Below are 24704 nucleotides of genomic sequence, written 5' to 3'. Positions count from 1 at the left end.
CGGTAGCATCCCAGGCGGCAGATAGAAAGTGGGGAGAAGCGACGGCCATTGCAGGGGGCGTGATGTATTCAGGCGCGTGTCTGGGGAAAACGCCCCCTGGGTTGCGACGGGCCGATCAGCTCAAGTTTTATTCTTCTATCTGGTACCGCGTTGTAGCCGGGCTCCATTTTGTTTCCATTTGCCTGTGACTGCTTCTCGCTTCATATGGGTTTGCATAGGTAAACATTGCCGCCTAATAGTTAAGTTAAGGTTTAAGAGTTTATAGTCATTTACTTGTATACAGGTAAATGAGTTATAGTTAAAAGGTTATAGGAAGGCCTTGATGTTTTATAATAAAACCATTCAAGGAGTGCCTCATAATTAATAAATGACCTACACGGTCTTACCTCCATCTGGTTGTTGTGTTTTTATTTCTTAACCCCTTAATGACCGGACCATTTTTCAATTTTCTTACCCTTAATGACAATGGCTATTTTTACATTTCTGCAGTGTTTGCGTTACTTGTAATTTTCCTCTTACTCGTTTACTGTACCCACACATATTATATACCGTTTTTCTCGTCATTAAATGGACTTTCTAAAGATACCATTATTTTCATCATATCTTATAATTTACTAAAAAAAAATTGATAAAATATGAGGAAAAAATGGAAAAAAACACACTTTTTCTAACTTTGACCCCCAAAATCTGTTACACATCTACAATCACCAAAAAACCCCCATGCTAAATAGTTTATAAATTTTGTCCTCAGTTTAGAAATACCCAATGTTTACATGTTCTTTGCTTTTTTTGCAATTTATGGGGCAATAAATACAAGTAGCACTTTGCTATTTCCAAACCACTTTTTTTCAAAATGAGCGCTAGTTACTTTGGAACCCTAATATCTGTCAGGAATACCTGAATATCCCTTGACATGTATATATTTTGTTTTAGAAGACATCCCAAAGTATTGATCTAGGCCCATTTTGGTATATTTCATGCCACCATTTCACCGCCAAATGCGATAAAAAAAAAAAAAGTTCACTTTTTCACAAATTTTGTCACAAACTTTAGGTTTCCCACTGAAATTATTTACAAACAGCTTCTGCAATTATGGCACAAATGGTTGTAAATGCTTCTCTGGGATCCCCTTTTTCAGAAATAACAGACTTATATGGCTTTGTGGTTGCTTTTTGGTAATTAGAAGGCCGCTAAATGCCGCTGCGCACCACACATGTTTTGTGCCCAGGAGTGAAGGGGTTAATTAGGGAGCTTGTAGGGAGCTTGAAGGGTTAATTTTAGCTTTAGTGTAGTGTAGTAGACAACCCCAAGTATTGATCTAGGCCCATTTTGGTATATTTTATGCCACCATTTCACCGCCAAATGTGAGCAAATAAAAAAAAAAACTTTACATTTTTCACAATTTTAGGTTTCTCACTGAAATTATTTACAAACAGCTTGTGCTATGTGACAGACCCTTCTGTCAGGACTGAAGGAGTTAACTGTGTTTAGCTTTAAGAAACTATTTTCTAAACACAAGTTGCTGGCTCCAACCATAATTTAGTTAGTGATAAGAATTCCATTGTTTGATCACCCTCAGAGAGAAAACGCCTAAGTGATAAGAAGAGCCAAGAGTGTCTTGTGGTTGAAGTGTTTAAGTAATATAATTCTATTGTATCATGTCAAAGGGCTTGTTCCCTCCATGTAATGTACAACAGTCTTTCAACCCCCATCTGGGGGGGGGGGTCAGACCTGCATAAATACTAGGCATAGCCTTTAATAAATGACATTCTGTTTAAACCTGAAAACTGGCTGGTTTGTGAATTGCTGATTCCCTATGCAGGACGTTGTTCCCTGGTATTAACCCTTGGTATCCTGTTGGTACCGTAACAATTGGTGGCAAGCGACGGAATGAACCTTATCGCCCAGAAGAGCAACTACACAAGCCAGTAACCTCAGGAAGAGGGGGATTATTACAATACTGACTAAGATGGAAAAGAGAAAAGTAAATTTTGCAGCTTTTAAAAACTTCCTGGAAACAGAAGGAGAGATTGATGGGTACCTTGCGGATTTTGAGAGGCAATGTGCACTACACAAGGTACCCGCAGAGGACTGGGTCACGATATTATCTGGAAAATTATCCGGCCGGGCCAGTGAGGCTTTTCGGGCCATTCCAGATGAGGAAGTCGGGGATTATAATACTATAAAAGAGGATCTGCTCTCCAGGTATGCGGTTACACCGGAGGCATACCGGAGGCGGTTCAGAGACACTGTTAAATTAGCTGGAGATTCCTACCTTGAGTGGGCATGTAAGGTGCACCGCACAGCAGCTCACTGGATAGCGAGGTGCCAAGCCATATCTGGGGAAGAGGTGCTGCAGCTATTCCTGTTGGAACATTGCTTCGACAAGTTACCCGCAGGAGTTCGAGAGTGGGTTCGGGACCGTAAACCCTCCACCCTGCAGGAAGCGGCTCGCTTGGCAGATGAGTATACGGATGCCCGCAAACTGGACACTGCTACCACTAAGCCCCCTGCTAGAGTGGAGTACAGACCCCCAGTCACCCCAGCAGCTGGCAGTTACCAAACCCCGGCGCACCGCTATACCACACGGCCTCTGGCCACGAACTACCCTCAGAGAGCCCTGTTCAATTTGCGGTGCTACTCACAACCTATTCGGTGCTTTAGATGTAAGCAACTAGGGCACAAAAAACCAGAGTGTCCCCTAAACGCAGCAAACCAAGCGCAGTCCTGGAGAAGACCCGCCGGCGGAATCCCACATAATCCTCAGCCTGCGGCCCGCTACGTAGAGGCGCAAGAATGCTGGAGCATCCTACATGAGGCAGACCTTGTGCAAGCTGCCCACCAGAATAACCGGCAACTGGTTAAAGTGAATGGGAAGAAGGTCAGTGGTCTACGGGATACTGGTGCTACCATGACCTTGCTTCAAAAGAACTTGGTGTCTGAGAAACAGTACACTGGAGACACTGTGGCTGTGAGGGTAGCAGGGGGCGATGTGTTCAGCCTACCTGTTGCCAGGGTACATTTGGATTGGGGAGTGGGCACTAGACCTGTGAATGTGGGGGTCAAGAAGGACTTACCTGCTGATGTTCTTCTTGGAAATGACTTGGCCCCCCTTGTTTCTGCCTACGCTCCTATGGGTCCAGCTGATGTTAACCCTGTGACTACCCGTGCCCAGATCTGTGCAGCAGAGACTGACCCACCTGCTGCTAAGCCCCAGGACGCTGAGCTCAGTAAATCTCTATCCGCTATCGATATGTGGAGGTCCCGTTACAATGCGCTTATGAAGGAGAAGAGGAGCGCAGAGGAAAAAGCACGTTTAGAACGTGAATCTCTGCTAGACAAGCTGCACCGACAGACTGCAGAAAACACCAGCTTGAGAGTGGGACATGAAACCTTAAAGACAAACTTAGCGACACTTGAGGAGAAGCTGACGCTGGCTCATAGTGAGGTGCAGCAACTCAAGGGCACCCTATGTCAGTATGAAGGGATTGTGGATACCTATAAAGAGCAGGTATAGAAAATTCGTAAAGAAGCTGATGGGATTTTGAAGGACTGTTTGGCCCTGGTCTGGGCACTGAGGAATTTGAACCCTTGTTTGTATGGACAGGAATTCTCTCTCATAACGGGAATACAGATGGATTGTCCCAGCAAACTGACATGCCTACCACCTCCTAGTCCGGTCATCCCCAGGTTGACCCGCAAAAGGGTCAAGCCGGGTCTGCCGGAGTGTTCCACAAGGGGGGAGCTATGTGACAGACCCTTCTGTCAGGACTGAAGGAGTTAACTGTGTTTAGCTTTAAGAAACTATTTTCTAAACACAAGTTGCTGGCTCCAACCATAATTTAGTTAGTGATAAGAATTCCATTGTTTGATCACCCTCAGAGAGAAAACGCCTAAGTGATAAGAAGAGCCAAGAGTGTCTTGTGGTTGAAGTGTTTAAGTAATATAATTCTATTGTATCATGTCAAAGGGCTTGTTCCCTCCATGTAATGTACAACAGTCTTTCAACCCCCATCTGGGGGGGGGGGGGGTCAGACCTGCATAAATACTAGGCATAGCCTTTAATAAATGACATTCTGTTTAAACCTGAAAACTGGCTGGTTTGTGAATTGCTGATTCCCTATGCAGGACGTTGTTCCCTGGTATTAACCCTTGGTATCCTGTTGGTACCGTAACATGCTATTATGGCATAAATTGTTGTAAAAGCTTCTCTGGGATCCCCTTTGTTCAGAAATAGCAGACTTATATGGCTTTGGCGTTGCTTTTTGGTAATTAGAAGGCCGCTAAATGCTGCTGCGCACCACACGTGAATTATGCCCAGCAGTGAAGGGGTTAAATTAGGTAGCTTGTAGGGAGCTTGCAGGGTTAATTTTAGAGATCAGCCTCCCACCTGACACATCCCACCCCCTGATCCCTCCCAAACAGCTCTCTTCCCTCCCCCACCCCACAATTGTTACCGCCATCTTAAGTACTGGCAGAAAGTCTGCCAGTACTAAATAAAAGAGTTTTTTTTTTTTTAAATAAAAATTATAAAATATTTTAGTTGTGATGGACCCCTGCCTTAGCACCAACCTCCCTGATCCCCCCTCCAGCTCTCTAACCCTCTCCCCTACCTAATTACCGCCATCTTGGGTACTGGCAGCTGTCTGCCAGTACCCAGTTTGGCCCCACAAACCAAACTATTTAAATTTTATTTATAACTTTTATTTGTATTTTTAATTATTTCTGTAGTTTAGCAGCCCCCCCACAATACCCCCACCCCCTCCCCCTCCCAGATCCTTTAATATGTAAAAAAAAAACCTTTTTTTAACTTTTTTTTTCCCCCTTCCTTCATTGGTGTCAGTGTGGCTAATGTGCGCACGTGCACGCGCACCCACGTGCATGCGCACACCCGTGCACGCGCGCGCATTGTGCACGCGCGCGCACACGCTCCCTCCTCCCACCGGACAAAGGCACCATCGGCACCATCACTACCGGTGCAGAGAGGGCCACAGAGTGTCTCTCTCTGCATCGGAGGCTTGTTAAGGGGTATTGCAGGATGCCTCCATATCGAGGCATCACTGCAATACCCTCAGAGCTGCTGGAAGTGATTGTGATCACTTCCAGCACTCTGTTAGACAACTGACGTACCAGGTACGTCCATTGTCATTAACTGCTTGTTAATGCATGACGTACCTGGTACGTCAGTTGTCATTAAGGGGTTAATTTAGAGTAAGTAAATTGGTTAAGCTGCATCCGCTCGACATTTGTCCTTTAATTCCTTATGCAAATTATTTTTGTTTTATTGGCAATTGCTTTTGCTTAAAGGGACACTGAACACAATTTTTTTCTTTTGTGATTCAGTTAGTGCATGCAATTTTAAGCAACTTTCTAATTTACTCCTATTATCAAATTTTCTTTGTTCTCTTGCTATCTTTATTTGAAAAAGAATGCATCTAAGCTTTTTTTTTTGTTCAGACCTATGGACAGCACTTTTTTATTGGTGGATGAATTTATCCACCAATTAGCAAGAACAACCCAGGCATCTAAACTGACATTCTTGCATTTCAAATAAAGATACCAAGAGAATGAAGAAAATTGATAATAGGAGTAAATTAGGAAGTTGCTTAAAATTTCATGTTCTATCTGAATCACAAAATAAAAAAATTGTGTTCAGTGTCCCTTTAAGATAGCTGTCAAATCAGTTGCTAGGCAACAACATGCACACTCTTTTATGGTTTATCAGTAGGCCCCTAGGAAACACTGAGGGCTTCTCTGAGAAGTCCATGTGACATGATGCACAGAGAAAACCTAGGTTTAAATATAGAAAAAGACAGTTTACCGGTATCGGCGCTTAGGTCCTGGTAGTTGGTCAGAATAACTTGTAGATGGTGAGGGGTAAATACTGAGAATTGAAAAGCCGGTTATATTAATCTTAGTTAATGGTGAAGATCCACAGACTGGCTGTTGTAGAAAAACAAACTGATGATCCCGTAACCTCTGTTATTCAGATCCGGGTGTGCTGCTGCCCGTAGTGGAAGGTGTGTGCTCTCAGGTGACACCCAATCAGGAACAGGAACTAGGACAGAGTAGAAGACAGGCGCAGCCCAATTCAAGTGTAGAATAATTTATTGGGACATAAGTGCAAGTACACAATACATACTTACAAACGTTTAGAAGATAAAACAGCAATATGGGTTTAAAATAATCCCTCCAGTTAGGTAATAGAATTCACAGCCCAGGCACGAACATCTCAGTCGGATAATACCAAGTCTGGGTGAGAGGTGCTGGAACTAAAATTACTCCTGGTGGTATAATAAAAAACTCTACGTACGTTTCGTCTGAGTTCGCTCAGACTTTTTCAAGAGTATAATAAAAATGAGCTGAATGCAACACAGGGCTCAAACCAGCTTTTAAAAAAGAGCCACTGTGATTGGAAAAAAGGTTCCCAGCCAATCATTAATCCTGCTGTGTGTGCATAATTAATTTGAAAGGCTGAGTCCAATAACAGTTTAACAAGATCCTAATAGTGACAACTATTGCACAAGCTAACTCCCAGCAGAACATACAAAATCTATGTTACCAATTATATCAATATAATCCCTTTAAAAAGTTCTTAATAGAGACATTTCTAAAAAAGCCTAAAGCAGGTACGTGAAATTTACCTAATGATACAAAATGCTTAGAAGAATATGCATAAAAGAATATACATTTACCCTAAAGATTACAATTGAAATAAAATTGAAATAAAAATTGGAATAAAGAAGTTGAAATGAAAACACACTTACATGTATATATATATGAGTCCATCACTCAAATGCTAAGTGTACATGAAACCTCTTGCAAATATGTGGTACCAAATAAAAACATTTTTTTGATTCCTCCATTCCCTAAATGAAGGCTGTGTGTACCATAAGATGTGTCTAACAAAGGATTGAAGTTATTTCCGTTCACAGCTCCCTGTTGTTGTTAAAAATTAAAGTTAAAGTTAGATGTCACATAAAAGCTTGTAAGTCTAAATCCACGTTAAGACCGTGAGGCTGCATAGAGTCAAGTTGGTAAATCCAATATGACTCCCTGCGTCTCAATGTGAGGAGTCTATTAGGATATTTGTTTACTGGAATCCAGTCTATTATTTGTATTTTCAAAGAACTAGGGTCTTTGTTATGGTACAGCCTAAAATGTTCTGATACACTATGTGTAGTCAGACCTATCTTTATGTTATTGACATGCTCACTGAGTCTGGTGCGTACGTTCCTTTTTGTTCTACCAATATAAATAAGGTTGCATTTACAACTGAGAAGATAAACGGCATAGTTGGTGCCGCAATTGCTTTTATATTTCATTGTAAATGATTTAGATCCATTATAATTTGTAAAGGAATTGCCTGTTTTGATGTGACTACACATTCCACACCTACTCACCCCACATCTGAATGTTCCTGGTTTTTGTTCTAGCCAGGTTGTTGGAGCGATTTTGTCTCTCGTGGCATTACGTAATTTGGTGGGAGCTAGAATATTTTTCAGATCTCTATTCTTCCTGAAAGTCACTAAAGGGGTTTCATATAGGGTAGCTCCTAAGATAGGATCTGCTTTTAGTATTCCCCAATGTTTTTTTAAAACATTTTGAATGTCTCTGCTGCCTTGATTGTATGTGGTGACAAATCTGACTTCCCTATTTTGATTGCTCTTATTCTGTGTAGCTGTATCTTTAGGTTGTAAAATGCTTGTCCTATCCATGATTCTGACCCTGTCTTTTGCTTTTTGTAAGTCTTTCGGATCATAGCCTTTCTCCTTGAACCTGTTATCCAAAATTGCTTCCTCTCTATAGTAGTCAGTGTCTTTGGTGCAGTTCCTTTTAATCCGCTGGCCTAACGGGATATTGGTTTTCCACCTTAGTAGGTGGCCGCTTTTTGCGTTCAAAAACCCATTTTTATCTGTGGGTTTGCGATAATTGGAGACTGCTATTTTCTTATTCTCATCCACAAACAACACTAAGTCTAGGAATTCCACTTTTTGTTTGTCTATTTTAGAAGTAAATTTTAGATTGTAATCATTATTGTTCATGTGGTTCAACAATTCCCCACAGCTAGTTTCTGACCCCCTCCAAATCATCACGATATCATCTATATACCGATGGTACTTGATCAGATTACTGCTGTGGGGATTGTTGGCCCAAATGTACTTAGATTCAAAATTGTCCATGTAAATATTGGCATACGATGGGGCAAATGAAGTCCCCATCGCAGTCCCCTGTATCTGACAATAAAATTGTTTTTCAAAAACAAAATAATTATGATTCAATATGAATCTAATACCCATTAGGATAAAGTCTAAATGTTTTTGAGCAAAATCTGCATTATGTAGTGTCTCCTGTACCGCCTTGACTCCTGAGTCATGAGGGATGCAAGTATACAAGGAGGACACGTCACATGTTATCCACATATAGTCATCTTGCCACTCAAGTCCCTCAAAAATGTTGATGGTGTGTAGGGTATCTCTCAGGTAGGCCTTAGTTGATTTAACTAGGGGTTGAAGGTAGTGATCAATGTAGACCGAAAGATTGTTGGTGAGGGAACCTATACCCGATATGATCGGCCTACCTGGAGGTGCTACTAAGGTTTTATGCACCTTAGGCAAGTGATAAAAAGTGGGTATTGATGGATGCAGTTCCATTAAATAATTAAATTCATCATTGTTTAAAATATCATTGTTTTTTGCATCCTTCAAGATAGAAAGAAGTTCTTTTTTATATTTTTGAGTGGGATCAAAATATAATTTTTTGTAAGTTTGGGTATCACTAAGAATATTACTAGCCTCCTGGAGGTAGTCGCATCTGTTTTGTACGACGACTCCTCCCCCCTTGTCCGCTGCTCTTATTATGATATTATTATTTTTTTGAAGCAATTTTAGAGTATTTCTTTCCTGTGTGGAAAGATTATCATTATATTTGGTTACCCAAGTTTTGTCTTTAGTTTCCCATAGTTTTTTTAGATCACTACAGACTAGTCTATTAAAGGTGCTAATGTATTCACCCTGGGCTGAATAGGGGTAGAAGCTCGATTTTCTCTTTAAGTTACTATGCTCAATTGTGTCCTTTGGTTCATGAATAGAAAGATCTCCCAAATCTTGATCCTCTGAGGACATGGGGTTTACATCTGTGTCATTATGTTGCAATTCATTAAGAACCCCTATAGTTTTATAGTCGTTCTCATTAAAACTAATCTGTACTGGATTATATATTTTTGGGGCACTTTTAATGAAATATCTTTTAAGAGTGAGATTGCGGATATACTTTTGTATATCTATATAAGTCTGAAACTTATCTGGTGCTGATTTGGGGGCAAAATTCAGCCCTTTGGCTAGAAGGTTGACTTCATTATCACTGAGGGTTATGCTTGACAAATTGAAAATGTTGGCCTTATTTTTCTCTATCTCATCCTTTTTGGATTTATGTCTCTGAACCTTTCTCCCCCCTCTGCATCCCCGCTTCCTCTCCTTCTTTTTCCAGGGGTGACTTTTAAATGTTGGAAATTTATGTTTTCTGTTTCTTTTAAGTTTTGAAACCTTGTTGTTGGGGGGATGGCCAGATCTAAAAAACCCAATTCATGACTATTGTTAAAAGTAGGATCACCATTAGGATAGTGGGACATATGAGGGTGGACCTGTGTCTTAGGTTTGGCTCCTTGTCTATTCCAACTTTCATCCCTATAATTTCCCTCCCCATGTTTTTCTAAAGTTTGATATCTATTAGCAGAATAAAAGCTATTTACTGAATTTGAATGGGAACCTTGTTTGGCATAATTATTGTGTTGTTTCTCAGAGTGTTTCAGGAAGGGCGGAGTGAAGTGGCTAGGTCTATTTTGACGCCAGGTGTGATGAATAGGCGTTGACAATGTTCTACTATTATTGTTACTAGCATAGGGTAATTGATCCCTAGTGCCTTGGTGGCTATGTTTCTGTTTATTAGGTTGTTTGTTATAACCCCCATCCGTCCTCTTGGGAGTATTATTATATGTACTCTTATTATTCTTCATGTTGATATTATTATATGAATTGTATGTGTCCCTGGTATGGGTATGTGTTCTAATCATGTGATCAGTTGTTTTTGCAGATCTGGTTTTATTGGTATCACTATTCCTATGAGTTTCATGATCTTGGTTGTTAGTATTCAAGTGTTTCACATTATAGTCATAGACTCGATCATTTTTATAATCTTCCATGTCCCTACATAGTTTCTTATGTTTGGTTTTCATCAAATCTGTACTCAGCTTGGTGTTTCTCTCTTGTATGCTTTCATTAAGTGACTTCCAATAATCATCTGATTGATATCTTTGAATTTTAGGAAGTAAAGTGTCAAGATCAGTTTTGATTTTATCCAACTTATACTCCCTATATTTGATTAAAATCTTAATTAGTGTGGTAGAACAATCATGAAAGGCTTTATCCCACTCTGTCATGTATTCAACTTCCTCCAACTCAAACGCAGGGCGTTTGTACACTCTCAGTCCCCTAGGGACTATATCATGGAGGATGTAATTATCTAGCAGTATCAGATCCTGCCATTCTTTGGTGTCGCAATTTAATAATTTTTCTAGTTCTCTAAAGAGTTCACATGGATTATTGGACTCAGAATTGATATTAATCTCTGAATCATGGTCCAATAAATTTGAGGACCTCTGAATAAGGTGTCTAGTAGGACAATCTCCAAAAATGGGGCTGGTCATTGTGAGTGGGGGTGAAGGCCTTAACTCTAATATATATAATGTATCAATGAAGAATTATTTATAAATAAAAGAGCTATGTGTTATTAAAAATAATAAAGTAATAAGACTAAAATGAATCACCAATAAAAATGTTAGAATGATTTGGCAACAAAAAAAATTAATTTAAAAAAGTGGATTGGTGCGCGCTAAGGATGGTATTGCTAAACACTTACTCTAAAGATACAATCTCTGCTTGTATCAGACACAAATAAATGACCAATAGCGAAGCCTAAGCCTCAAGATAGAGAAAGTGCGCTAACAAGCTAAAAGTATACACACCACATTAAAAGATATTTAAATTTATTAAATGAAATAGACAAATTACATAAAAACATATATAGAAATTAACGGTAGGGACGTCTCCCTTGTATAAAAAATAGTAGTCCGTGCAAATATTTGCAAATAGCAGCTAACAGTTAGTAGGATGTAAATAAATGTTAAAAAACAATCATAATCTTAAATGTATGGCATAACACTGATAATATTCATAAAAACAAGGATTATTAATGAAAACAAGCACCAAGTTCAGAAATATAATCACAGTGCAGATGGCCGTGTGCAAATGAGCATCAATATTGTAGCATTACGGCTTGAATTCGTAACAAATTGGTGCCACAAACAGATACAATGTACTGTACCGTGAGTTAAGAGGGTACTCGGAGGGTGTTACCGAGGAAAGGAAATCTTACGGTCAAAGCTTGGACCTTGGCTGTAGTGACTGCCGTTCCTGGAAAGTAGAAGTGTACAGACCTCTGCACATGTGAGTCGGCGTCTGACGTCACAAACTTCCGCTCTTCTCAGGTAATGGATTGTCTTTCCAGCAGCGTGAGAAAGAAAACAGCTGATTGCTGTGTGCTGATGAAAACTTGCTGCAAGAGCAGATTTAACTGCTGTAGATGTATCCGTTGTTCCAATAAACTGGTAGGGCACAAGTTATCCCTTACCTTGGGATATACAAAGATACTGGTAACCCGGGTTAAAGTTGCAGTACAGGCTGTACTGAGATATCCCTTAGTGTTGCAAAGATACAATGTCACAGTGTCACATATGCAAGCGACGCGTTTCGCCCTCCCTTGGGCTTTATCAAGATGCATGTGACAGGTAACTGAGAGCCTTTTATAGTGATCCATTCATTTGTAATTGGTTAATGCATTCAGTTGTAAAGGTAACACCCTCCAGGTGGTTAAGGTGGTATCTTCATTACTTCTCCCTTTGAGATCTATTTCCTTTAGTTGCTAGGTAACACCCTCTATACAATTAAGGTGGTATATCCTTGGTGAATCATTATAGATTTTATGTGCTTGTTGATAACAAATTATATATTAAAGACATTAAATATAAAAAAGCTGTCTGTGCATTACATAAACAATAACGGCTGTATTGTAACTAAAAACCATACTGGTTTTGTGAGTTGCTCGTTCTGAATATAATTATAAGCTAAGAGAAATTTTCTTATATATTATTAGGCACTCCCTTAAGTGAACATATATGCTATAAAAATATATTTACATATGTCAAGAAGATAAATATAAAATATCTTATAAATAAGTGAATGAATATATAGATGAAAGTAAATTAACAATATGAAAACTGTGAACCTATCAAAATAATTGAAAGTATGTAAAGTGCATGTGCATGTGAATAAAAAGTGCTACTGAACAGATTTATTCAAATTAAACTCTTTGAGAGGATGAACTCTAATAACTATGGCCTCAAATTCACAAGTCATTATAGTCAAACTCAGGTTAATTTCCTAGACTTGGAAATTATGGCAGTTAAAGATAAATTAGAAACTAAGACCCATTTTAAACCAGTCGATTGTAATAATCTGATTCATGCAGACAGTTGCCATTTGAATATCTGGAAAGATAACATCCCTTATGGACAAATGCTACGCATTAAAAGGAATTGTTCAAGAATAGAAGATTTTGAGAATCAGGTCACTCTAATAGCAAAAAAATTTGAGAATAGAGGATATGAGAAAGTTAAAATCGGAAATGCTATTTCTAAAGCACGTTTAACTAATAGAAATGAACTTTTAAAGTATAAAACTGAAAAGAGAGAAGAGAACGGTCTGATTAATGTTCCCATTATCACGAATTATAGTGCAGATCATAATATAATCAAAAAGATAATAAAAAAACACTGGCCCCTCTTAAAAGAAGACAACATAATTGGGAGACACCTGGCAGATAAACCAACTTTTATTTTTCGAAGAGCGAATAATTTTAAAATGCAGCTAGCTCCCAGTGAACTGAAAAGGAATAAAAATCCAACTCAGAAAGACTTAGAGGGTAAAATACCAACAGGTTTTTTTCCATGTTATACGTGTAAGGCCTGTCAACACAGCTCTAAATTGAAGACTTTAAAAATAAACAGTTCAGAAATTAATTTTCGAATTAAAGATCTAATTAGGTGCAATCATAAAAATATTATTTATGCATTAAAATGTACATGTAATCTTTTTTATTTTGGTGAAACCACTAGATCCCTAAAGGATAGAATTAGGGAACACTTGTTGTGTATAGAAAAAGGTAGGGATGACACTTCACTTTATAAACATTTTAAAGAAAAACATCACAGGGACACTAAAGCACTCAATTTCTGGGGGATAAAAAAAGTTAAAGGACATTGGAGAGGAGGCAACACAGAAAAATCACTCTTAATACAAGAAGCTGAATTGATTTACAAATATGACACTTTATTTCCAAAAGGCCTCAACTCAGAATTGGACCTTTCCCCATTTTTATTTGAATAAATCTGTTCAGTAGCACTTTTTATTCACATGCACATGCACTTTACATACTTTCAATTATTTTGATAGGTTCACAGTTTTCATATTGTTAATTTACTTTCATCTATATATTCATTCACTTATTTATAAGATATTTTATATTTATCTTCTTGACATATGTAAATATATTTTTATAGCATATATGTTCACTTAAGGGAGTGCCTAATAATATATAAGAAAATTTCTCTTAGCTTATAATTATATTCAGAACGAGCAACTCACAAAACCAGTATGGTTTTTAGTTACAATACAGCCGTTATTGTTTATGTAATGCACAGACAGCTTTTTTTATATTTAATGTCTTTAATATATAATTTGTTATCAACAAGCACATAAAATCTATAATGATTCACCAAGGATATACCACCTTAATTGTATAGAGGGTGTTACCTAGCAACTAAAGGAAATAGATCTCAAAGGGAGAAGTAATGAAGATACCACCTTAACCACCTGGAGGGTGTTACCTTTACAACTGAATGCATTAACCAATTACAAATGAATGGATCACTATAAAAGGCTCTCAGTTACCTGTCACATGCATCTTGATATGCATATTCTTCTAAGCATTTTGTATCATTAGGTAAATTTCACGTACCTGCTTTAGGCTTTTTTAGAAATGTCTCTATCAAGAACTTTTTAAAGGGATTATATTGATATAATTGGTAACATAGATTTTGTATGTTCTGCTGGGAGTTAGCTTGTGCAATAGTTGTCACTATTAGGATCTTGTTAAACTGTTATTGGACTCAGCCTTTCAAATTAATTATGCACACACAGCAGGATTAATGATTGGCTGGGAACCTTTTTTCCAATCACAGTGGCTCTTTTTTAAAAGCTGGTTTGAGCCCTGTGTTGCATTCAGCTCATTTTTATTATACTCTTGAAAAAGTCTGAGCGAACTCAGACGAAACGTACGTAGAGTTTTTTATTATACCACCAGGAGTAATTTTAGTTCCAGCACCTCTCACCCAGACTTGGTATTATCCGACTGAGATGTTCGTGCCTGGGCTGTGAATTCTATTACCTAACTGGAGGGATTATTTTAAACCCATATTGCTGTTTTATCTTCTAAACGTTTGTAAGTATGTATTGTGTACTTGCACTTATGTCCCAATAAATTATTCTACACTTGAATTGGGCTGCGCCTGTCTTCTACTCTGTCCTAGTTCCTGTTCCTGATTGGGTGTCACCTGAGAGCACACACCTTCCACTATGGGCAGCAGCACACCCGGATCTGAATAACAGAGGTTACGGGATCATCAGCTTGCTTTTCTACAACAGCCAGTCTGTGGATCTTCACCATTAACTAAGATTAATATAACCAGCTTTTCAATTCTCAGTATTTACCCCTCACCATCTACAAGTTATTCTGACCAACTACCAGGACCTAAGCGCCGATACCGGTAAACTGTCTTTTTCTTTTGTTCAAGTGCACTTTGTATATTGGCTGCTCAGTCCGGTCAGCTGGTTCGCAGGTACAGCTAAAGATTATTGTCTCACCGTGACTCAAACCCTACAAATTAGCAAAGGAGAGACTGTTACTTAAGGTCATAGAGTTCTTATTGTATTCAACCTCTCTATTTGTTTCCCACACTAACTCTGCCTGAATTACGTTCCTACACTGGAACCGAGAATACTTCTGTTATACCTATACCTCTCAACGTTAAGACCGGATCAGCAGATCTGGGAACGCCTATTAGTTTCCATACACTAATCGCAATAATTTGGTGTACAGCTCTTTCCCAGACCGATTAACCGGCTAGATACTGCTCATTTACAAGTCACCGGTCTTAACACTTTTACACAGAGGGGTTTTTTACAAAGTCCTGCGCTTTATAAATTCTTGCGCTTTTTAACTCATCCCTTAAGTCTCAGCAATAGCGCTTGTGTGTCTAAAATTGTTCTAATGCTCTTTATATCCAACAGCAAGCAGGTTGATGTTTATTATTGCATGATGTTTATTGCATAATATTTTTGCATTTTCAAAATTGATTTATACTCTTCAAACTAAGTTTCACTTATAAGGTAGTTGTTAGTTTCATTTTGAGTATTGTTGTGATTCAATGCATTTATCATAAGGGTACATCATTATCTTTGATTTTGTATTTCTGCTCATTAACCTTTTTAATTTTTTTTGTTGCCAAATCATTCTAACATTTTTATTGGTGATTCATTTTAGTCTTATTATTTTATTATTTTTAATAACACGTAGCTCTTTTATTTATAAATAATTCTTCATTGATACATAATATATATTAGAGTTAAGGCCTTCACCCCCACTCACAATGACCAGCCCCATTTTTGGAGATTGTCCTACTAGACACCTTAGACAGAGGTCCTCAAATTTATTGGACCATGATTCAGAGATTAATATCAATTCTGAGTCCAATAATCCACGTGAACTCTTTAGAGAACTAGAAAAATTATTAAATTGTGACACCAAAGAATGGCAGGATCTGATACTGCTAGATACATCCTCCATGATATAGTCCCTAGGGGACTGAGAGTGTACAAACGCCCTGCGTTTGAGTTGGAGGAAGTTGAATACATGACAGAGTGGGATAAAGCCTTTCATGATTGTTCTACCACACTAATTAAGATTTTAATCAAATATAGGGAGTATAAGTTGGATAAAATCAAAACTGATCTTGACACTTTACTTCCTAAAATTCAAAGATATCAATCAGATGATTATTGGAAGTCACTTAATGAAAGCATACAAGAGAGAAACACCAAGCTGAGTACAGATTTGATGAAAACCAAACATAAGAAACTATGTAGGGACATGGAAGATTATAAAAATGATCGAGTCTATGACTATAATGTGAAACACTTGAATACTAACAACCAAGATCATGAAACTCATAGGAATAGTGATACCAATAAAACCAGATCTGCAACAACAACTGATCACATGATTAGAACACATACCCATACCAGGGACACATACAATTCATATAATAATATCAACATGAAGAATAATAAGAGTACATATAATAATACTCCCAAGAGGACGGATGGGGGTTATAACAAACAACCTAATAAACAGAAACATAGCCACCAAGGCCCTAGGGATCAATTACCCTATGCTAGTAACAATAATAGTAGAACATTGTCAACGCCTATTCATCACACCTGGCGTCAAAATAGACCTAGCCACTTCACTCCGCCCTTCCTGAAACACTCTGAGAAACAACACAATAATTATGCCAAACAAGGTTCCCATTCAAATTCAGTAAATAGCTTTTATTCTGCTAATAGATATCAAACTTTAGAAAAACATGGGGAGGGAAATTATAGGGATGAAAGTTGGAATAGACAAGGAGCCAAACCTAAGACACAGGTCCACCCTCATATGTCCCACTATCCTAATGGTGATCCTACTTTTAACAATAGTCATGAATTGGGTTTTTTAGATCTGGCCATCCCCCCAACAACAAGGTTTCGAAACTTAAAAGAAACAGAAAACATAAATTTCCAACATTTAAAAGTCACCCCTGGAAAAAGAAGGAGAGGAAGCGGGGATGCAGAGGGGGGAGAAAGGTTCAGAGACATAAATCCAAAAAGGATGAGATAGAGAAAAATAAGGCCAACATTTTCAATTTGTCAAGCATAACCCTCAGTGATAATGAAGTCAACCTTCTAGCCAAAGGGCTGAATTTTGCCCCCAAATCAGCACCAGATAAGTTTCAGACTTATATAGATATACAAAAGTATATCCGCAATCTCACTCTTAAAAGATATTTCATTAAAAGTGCCCCAAAAATATATAATCCAGTACAGATTAGTTTTAATGAGAACGACTATAAAACTATAGGGGTTCTTAATGAATTGCAACATAATGACACAGATGTAAACCCCATGTCCTCAGAGGATCAAGATTTGGGAGATCTTTCTATTCATGAACCAAAGGACACAATTGAGCATAGTAACTTAAAGAGAAAATCGAGCTTCTACCCCTATTCAGCCCAGGGTGAATACATTAGCACCTTTAATAGACTAGTCTGTAGTGATCTAAAAAAACTATGGGAAACTAAAGACAAAACTTGGGTAACCAAATATAATGATAATCTTTCCACACAGGAAAGAAATACTCTAAAATTGCTTCAAAAAAATAATAATATCATAATAAGAGCAGCGGACAAGGGGGGAGGAGTCGTCGTACAAAACAGATGCGACTACCTCCAGGAGGCTAGTAATATTCTTAGTGATACCCAAACTTACAAAAAATTATATTTTGATCCCACTCAAAAATATAAAAAAGAACTTCTTTCTATCTTGAAGGATGCAAAAAACAATGATATTTTAAACAATGATGAATTTAATTATTTAATGGAACTGCATCCATCAATACCCATTTTTTATCACTTGCCTAAGGTGCATAAAACCTTAGTAGCACCTCCAGGTAGGCCGATCATATCGGGTATAGGTTCCCTCACCAACAATCTTTCGGTCTACATTGATCACTACCTTCAACCCCTAGTTAAATCAACTAAGGCCTACCTGAGAGATACCCTACACACCATCAACATTTTTGAGGGACTTGAGTGGCAAGATGACTATATGTGGATAACATGTGACGTGTCCTCCTTGTATACTTGCATCCCTCATGACTCAGGAGTCAAGGCGGTACAGGAGACACTACATAACGCAGATTTTGCTCAAAAACATTTAGACTTTATCCTAATGGGTATTAGATTCATATTGAATCATAATTATTTTGTTTTTGAAAAACAATTTTATTGTCAGATACAGGGGACTGCGATGGGGACTACATTTGCCCCATCGTATGCCAATATTTACATGGACAATTTTGAATCTAAGTACATTTGGGCCAACAATCCCCACAGCAGTAATCTGATCAAGTACCATCGGTATATAGATGATATCGTGATGATTTGGAGGGGGTCAGAAACTAGCTGTGGGGAATTGTTGAACCACATGAACAATAATGATTACAATCTAAAATTTACTTCTAAAATAGACAAACAAAAAGTGGAATTCCTAGACTTAGTGTTGTTTGTGGATGAGAATAAGAAAATAGCAGTCTCCAATTATCGCAAACCCACAGATAAAAATGGGTTTTTGAACGCAAAAAGCGGCCACCTACTAAGGTGGAAAACCAATATCCCGTTAGGTCAGTACCAGCGGATTAAAAGGAACTGCACCAAAGACACTGACTACTATAGAGAGGAAGCAATTTTGGATAACAGGTTCAAGGAGAAAGGCTATGATCCGAAATACTTACAAAAAGCAAAAGACAGGGTCAGAATCATGGATAGGACAAGCATTTTACAACCTAAAGATACAGCTACACAGAATAAGAGCAATCCAAATAGGGAAGTCAGATTTGTCACCACATACAATCAAGGCAGCAGAGACATTCAAAATGTTTTAAAAAAACATTGGGGAATACTAAAAGCAGATCCTATCTTAGGAGCTACCCTATATGAAACCCCTTTAGTGACTTTCAGGAAGAATAGAGATCTGAAAAATATTCTAGCTCCCACCAAATTACGTAATGCCACGAGAGACAAAATCGCTCCAACAACCTGGCTAGAACAAAAACCAGGAACATTCAGATGTGGGGTGAGTAGGTGTGGAATGTGTAGTCACATCAAAACAGGCAATTCCTTTACAAATTATAATGGATCTAAATCATTTACAATGAAATATAAAAGCAATTGCGGCACCAACTATGCCGTTTATCTTCTCAGTTGTAAATGCAACCTTATTTATATTGGTAGAACAAAAAGGAACGTACGCACCAGACTCAGTGAGCATGTCAATAACATAAAGATAGGTCTGACTACACATAGTGTATCAGAACATTTTAGGCTGTACCATAACAAAGACCCTAGTTCTTTGAAAATACAAATAATAGACTGGATTCCAGTAAACAAATATCCTAATAGACTCCTCACATTGAGACGCAGGGAGTCATATTGGATTTACCAACTTGACTCTATGCAGCCTCACGGTCTTGACGTGGATTTAGACTTACAAGCTTTTATGTGACATCTAACTTTAACTTTAATTTTTAACAACAACAGGGAGCTGTGAACGGAAATAACTTCAATCCTTTGTTAGACACATCTTATGGTACACACAGCCTTCATTTAGGGAATGGAGGAATCAAAAAAATGTTTTTATTTGGTACCACATATTTGCAAGAGGTTTCATGTACACTTAGTATTTGAGTGATGGACTCATATATATATACATGTAAGTGTGTTTTCATTTCAACTTCTTTATTCCAATTTTTATTTCAATTTTATTTCAATTGTAATCTTTAGGGTAAATGTATATTCTTTTATGCATATTCTTCTAAGCATTTTGTATCATTAGGTAAATTTCACGTACCTGCTTTAGGCTTTTTTAGAAATGTCTCTATTAAGAACTTTTTAAAGGGATTATATTGATATAATTGGTAACATAGATTTTGTATGTTCTGCTGGGAGTTAGCTTGTGCAATAGTTGTCACTATTAGGATCTTGTTAAACTGTTATTGGACTCAGCCTTTCAAATTAATTATGCACACACAGCAGGATTAATGATTGGCTGGGAACCTTTTTTCCAATCACAGTGGCTCTTTTTTAAAGCTGGTTTGAGCCCTGTGTTGCATTCAGCTCATTTTTATTATACTCTTGAAAAAGTCTGAGCGAACTCAGACGAAACGTACGTAGAGTTTTTTATTATACCACCAGGAGTAATTTTAGTTCCAGCACCTCTCACCCAGACTTGGTATTATCCGACTGAGATGTTCGTGCCTGGGCTGTGAATTCTATTACCTAACTGGAGGGATTATTTTAAACCCATATTGCTGTTTTATCTTCTAAACGTTTGTAAGTATGTATTGTGTACTTGCACTTATGTCCCAATAAATTATTCTACACTTGAATTGGGCTGTGCCTGTCTTCTACTCTGTCCTAGGTTTAAATATGGCAGCTCCCTATGCATTCTCCAGGCAGTGACTAAGCAAGGAACTTCAAAGTGTATGTTTATAGCTAAAACAGATAAATTATTAAAAAAAAATGTTATATACATATACTTCATTTTGTGTATTCTTTGCTCTTGTGTAATGTTTATGTTAATTCAAGCACTGTTTTATGTCCCTTTGATGTTTATAAGTGGAAACCAAAGTGATAGGTTTTAAGAAATATTAAAGCCATTTGAACAAGGCATTATGGGTATGATGGGTACACATGGCTTATTTATATTAATAATATTGTTGAAGTACTTAGTATACATCTTTTATTTTTTATTTATCATAAAAAGAAAGTGTTGTTTTATTTTGAGCAATTTTAGCCTACAATCAAGAAGAATGGTTTTGGAAATTAGTATCTTGAAAAAAAAGTGGCCAGAACTTCTATGGTCTACAAAAATAGGATTCAAAGCACACATTTGCAAGATGTATTTCTATCAGATATTGCACCACTTTGCCCAGAAAATGATTGCAGTTACAAATGTTTAGGCATTCTCATGTTTATTTCTTTTGTTTGTATTGGTATGACACAAAAAAGTGAGAAAAAACATAATTTATGTAAGAATTTACCTGATAAATTTATTTCTTTCATATTGGCAAGAGTCCATGAGCTAGTGACGTATGGGATATACATTCCTTCCAGGAGGGGCAACGTTTCCCAAACCTCAAAATGCCTATAAATACACCCCCACCACACCCACAATTCAGTTTAACGAATAGCCAAGAAGTGGGGTGATAAGAAAGGAGCGAAAGCATCAACAAGGAATTGGAATAATTGTGCTTTATACAAAATAAAATCATAACCACCATAAAAAGGGTGGGTCTCATGGACTCTTGCCAATATGAAAGAAATGAATTTATCAGGTAAATTCTTACATAAATTATGTTTTCTTTAATGTAATTGGCAAGAGTCCATGAGCTAGTGATGTATGGGATAGCAAATACCAAAGATGTGGAACTCCATGCAAGAGTCACTAGAGAGGGAGGGATAAAAATAAAGACAGCCAATTCCGCTGAAAAATTAATCCACAATCCAAATCAATAGTTTGAATCTTAATAATGAAAAAAACTGAAAATATAAGCAGAAGAATCAAACTGAAACAGCTGCCTGAAGTACCTTTCTACCAAAAACTGCTTCTGAAGAAGAAAAAACATAAAAATGGTAGAATTTAGTAAAAGTATGCAAAGAAGACCAAGTTGCTGCTTTGCAAATCTGATCAACAGAAGCTTCATTCTTAAAAGCCCAGGAAGTATAAACTGACCTGGTAGAATGAGCCGTAATCCTCTGAGGTGGGGATTTACCCGACTCCAAATAAGCATGATGAATTAAAAGCTTTAACCAAGAAGCCAAGGAAATAGCAGAGGCCTTCTGACCTTTCCTAGAACCAGAAAAGATAACAAATAGACTCGAAGTCTTCCTGAAATCTTTAGTAGCTTCAACATAATATTTCAAAGCTCTTACCACATCCAAAGAATGTAAAGATCTCTCCAGAGAATTCTTAGGATTAGGACACAAAGAAGGGACAACAATGTCTCTACTAATGTTGTTGGAGTTCACAACTTTAGGTAAAAATTTAAACGAAGTCCGCAAAACCGCCTTTTCCTGATAAAAAATCAGAAAAGGAGATTCACAAGAAAGAGCAGATAATTCAGAAACTCTTCTAGCAGGCCAAAAGGAACAACACTTTCCAAGAAAGTAATTTAATGTCCAGAGAATGCATAGGCCCCTATTTATCAAAGGTGTTGCGGACCGACAGTGCGGATCAGGTCCGCAATACCTCGCTAAATGCGGAGAGCAATACGCTCTCCGCATTTAACATTGCACCAGTAGCTCACAAGAGCTGCTGGTGCAACGCCGCCCCCTGCTGACTCGCGGCCAATCGGCCGCCAGCAGGGGCTGTCAATCAACCCGATCGTACTCGATCGGGTTGATTTCCGGCGATTCCTGTCCACCTGCTCAGAGCAGGCAGACAGGTTATGGAGCAGCGGTCTTTAGACCGCTGCTTCATAATTTGTGTTTCTGGCGAGTCTGAAGACTCGCCAGAAACAGGGGCCCACAAGCTCCATTCGGAGCTTGATAAATGGGCCCCATAGGCTCAAATGGAGGAGCCTGTAAAGTCTTCAAAACAAAATTAAGACTCCAAGGAGGAGAGATTGATTTAATGACAGGCCTAATACAAACCAAAGCCTGAACAAAACAATGAATATCAAGAAGATTAGCAATTTTTCTGTGGAACAGATCAGAAAGAGCAGAGATTTGTCCTTTCAAGGAACTTGCAGACAAACCCTTATCTAAACCATCCTGAAGAAACTGTAAAATTCTATGAATTCTAAAAGAATGCCAAGAGAATTTATGAGAAGAGCACCATGAAATGTAAGTCTTCCAAACTCGATAATAAATCTTTCTAGACACAGATTTACGAGCCTGCAACATAGTATTAAACACTGAGTCAGAGAAACCTCTATGACTAAGCACTAAGCATTCAATCTCCATACCTTCAAATGAAATGATATGAGATCCTGATGGAAAAATGTGCCTTGAGATAGAAGGTCTGGCCTTAACGGAAGTGGCCAAGGTTGGCAACTGAACATCCGAAAAAGATCCGCATACCAAAACCTGTGTGGCCATGCTGGAGCCACCAGTAGTACAAACGAACGCTCCATTATGATTTTGGAAATCACTCTTGGAAGAAGAACTAGAGGCGGAAAAATATAAGCAGGTTGATAAATCCAAGGAAGTGTCAAAGCATCCACTGCTTCCGGCCAAGGATCCCTGGACCTGGACAGATACCTGGGAAGTTTCCTGTTTAGATGAGAAGCCATCAGATCTATTTCTGGAAGCCCTTACATCTGAACAATCTGAAAAAACACATCTGGGTGAAGAGACCACTTTCCTGTATGTAATGTCTGACGACTGAGATAATCCGCTTCCCAATTGTCTATACCTGGGATATGGACCGCAGAGATTATACAGGAGCTGGATTCCGCCCAAGCAAGTATCCAAGATACTTCTTTCATAGCCTGAGGACTGTGAGTCCCACCCTGATGATTGACATACGCCACGGTTGTGACATTGTCTGTCTGAAAACAAATAAACGGTTCTCTCTTTAGTAGAGGCCAAAACTGAAGAGCTCTGAGAATCACACGAAGTTCCAAAATATTGATTAGTAATCTCGCCTCTTGAGATTTCCAAAACCCCTGCGCTGTCAGAGATCCCCAGACAGCTCCCCAACCTGAAAGACTTGCATCTGTTGTGACCACAGTCCAGGTTGGACGAACAAAAGAGGCCCCTTGAACTAAACGATAGTGATCTAACCACCAAGTCAGAGAAAGTCAAACATTGGGATTTAAGGATATTAATTGTGATATCTTTGTATAATCCCTGCACCATTGGCTCAGCATACAAAGCTGAAGAGGTATCATGTAAAAACGAGCAAAGGGGATCGCATCCGATGCTGCAGTCATGAGACCTAACACCTCCATGCACATAGCAACTGAAGGGAATGATTGAAACTGAAGGTTCCGACAAGCTGAAACCAATTTCAGACGTCTTTTGTCTGTTACAGACAAAGTCATGGATACTGAATCTATTTGGAATCCTAGAAAGGTTACCCTTGTCTGAGGAATCAAGGAACTTTTTGGTAAATTGATCCTCCAGCCATGTCTTTGAAGAAACAACACTAGTTGATTTGTGTGAGATTCTTCAGAATGTAAAGACTGAGCAAGTACCAAGATATCGTCCAAATAAGGAAACACAGCAATACCCCGCTCTCTGATTACAGAGAGTAGGGCACAGAGAACCTTTGAAAAGATCCTTGGAGCTGTTGCTAGGCCAAAAGGAAGAGCAACAAATTGGTAATGCTTGTCTAGAAAAGAGAATCTCAGGAACTGATTGTGATCTGGATGAATCGGAATATGAAGACATGCATCCTGTAAGTCTATTGTGGACATATAATGGCCTTGCTGAACAAAAGGCAGAATAGTCCTTATAGTCACCATCTTGAATGTTGGTATTCTTACATAACGATTCAAAAGTTTTAGATCCAGAACTGATCTGAAAGAATTCTCCTTCTTTGGAACAATGAACAGATTTGAATAAAACCCCAGACCCCGTTCCTGAAAAGGAACTGGCACAATTACCCCAGATAACTCCAGGTCTGAAACACACTTCAGGAAAGCCT

This window comes from Bombina bombina, chromosome 1, assembly GCF_027579735.1.
Source record: "Bombina bombina isolate aBomBom1 chromosome 1, aBomBom1.pri, whole genome shotgun sequence".
Taxonomy (NCBI): Eukaryota; Metazoa; Chordata; class Amphibia; order Anura; family Bombinatoridae; genus Bombina; species Bombina bombina.
This window is presented reverse-complemented; position numbering follows the sequence as displayed.